Here is a 2,107-nt window from a genome sequence, read left to right on the forward strand (position 1 = left end):
ATAGTGGATGAGAATTTCCCAAATCTAAGGAATGAGCTGGAAATTGGAATTCAAGAAGTCAACAGAACATCCAATTATCTCAACCCAAAAAAGCCTTCACCAAGACACATCGTATTAAAGTTATCAAAAATGGACAACTGTATATATATATATATATAACTATTCTTTACATATTTGTAATGGTAACCACACACCGACGATTCAGAACTGAAGTATATAACATAAAACAATGACAAAAAAATTCTGAGGGCAACGAGAGAGAAGAAAACAGTAACTTGCAAAAGAAAATGCATTAAATTATCATTGGGCTTCTCAGTGCAAACCTTACAATCCAGAAAGAAATGAAATCAAATATTTAAATTATTAAGTGAAAGGAACTACCAGCCTAGAATAATGTATTCACCTAAGTTCATCTTTAGTTATAAAGAAAAAATTAAGACTTTTCCAAACATACAAAAATTGAGAGAATTCTCCACTATAAGACCTGCACTACAGGAAATACTGAAAGGGGTCAGCTCACTTAAAACAAGATGACAAAAACAAAACAAAACAAAACAAACCATAATTAGGAGTAAAGTGACTATCGAGCATACAGAAGCAGAGGAGTGAAATCATTACTAAGAACAGGGTATTATAAGCTTAAGTAATAAGAAGAGAATTGCTATAGCAAGATAGTAAGAAACAATCAGCATACAAAGGGACAAATAGAAATAACAATGACTGAAAAGGGGAGGATTCAAAGATCCAAACTCACAAATGGGAACAGAGGTAAGGCATGTGTAGAAGAAAATGGACAACTGTATATATATATAACTATTCTTTACATATTTGTAATGGTAACCACACACCGAAGATTCAGAACTGAAGTATATAACATAAAACAAGAAGAACCAGAGGGAAAACTCACAAAAGCCAACCAAAATAAAGAAAACAGAAACACAATGACAAGGAATCAATGGAAACACCGAACTACCAGAAAGCAAAAGATAAAATGGTTATAAGAAGACATCATCTTTCAATAATCACCTTAATGTAAATGGACTGAACTCACCAATAAAAAGGCAAAGAGTTGAAGAATGGATCAAAAAACAAAACCCAACCATATGCTGCCTCCAGGAGAAACATCTCAGCTCCAAAAAAAAAAAAAAAAAAGATAGACTCAAAATGAAAGGGTGGAAAATGATATTTCAAGCAAATGGAATTTAGAGAAAAGTGGGAGTAGCGGTACTAATATCAAATGAAACAAACTTCAAAATAAAAAAAGGTAAAGAGAGATACTGAGGGGCATTTCTAAATGATAAAGGGAAGCATGCACCAAGAAGACATAACACTTCTTAATATCTATACCCCCAATCAGGAAGCTTGAAATACGTAAAGCAATTACTAACAGAACAAAAGAGAGAAACACACCAAAACACTAGCGTAGTAGGTGACCTAATTACTCCATTGTTGGAAACTGACAGATCATCCAAACAGAAAATCAGTAAGGAAATAACATCCTTAAATGGCACATTAGACCAACTGGACATAATTGTAATTCACAGAGCCTTCCATCCCAAAACAGCTGCTTATACATTATTCTCTAGTGCATATGGAACATTCTCAAGAATTGACCACATACTGAGACACAGAGATAGCCTCAACAAATATAAGAGGGTTGAAATCATACTAACTATATTCTCTGACATAATGCTTTGAAACTAGAGATCAACTGTAAAAAGAAAGTGGGAAAAACCACAAATACATGGAGATTAAACAACATGCTACTGAAAAAATAACTGGATCAGGGAAGAAATAAAAAGAGAGATCAAGAGATACATAGAAATGAGTGATAATAATAGTACAACATATTAAAACTTTTGGGACAAGGCAAAAGTGGTCATAAGAGGAATTTCATATCATTACAGATGTACCTCCAAAACAAGAATGAGGCCAAATAAACAACCTAACGCTTCATCTTAAAAAAAAAAAAAAAAAAAAAAAAAGAAGAACAAATGAGGCCTAAAGTCAGCAAAAGGAAAGAAAAAATCAAAATGAGAGCAGAAATAAACAAAATTGAAAAAAAAAAAAACAATAGAAAAACTAAATGAAAAAAAGAGCTGGTTTT

General features: G+C 32.5%; 1 pseudogene; it reads left to right on the forward strand.

Moving 5' to 3' along the window:
- Nucleotides 1-2,107, forward strand: part of LOC107196448 — a 15,569-nt pseudogene that overhangs the window by 1,040 nt on the left and 12,422 nt on the right.

Source organism: Pteropus alecto, unplaced genomic scaffold (genome assembly GCF_000325575.1).
Source record: "Pteropus alecto unplaced genomic scaffold, ASM32557v1 scaffold38, whole genome shotgun sequence".
Classification (NCBI taxonomy): domain Eukaryota; kingdom Metazoa; phylum Chordata; class Mammalia; order Chiroptera; family Pteropodidae; genus Pteropus; species Pteropus alecto.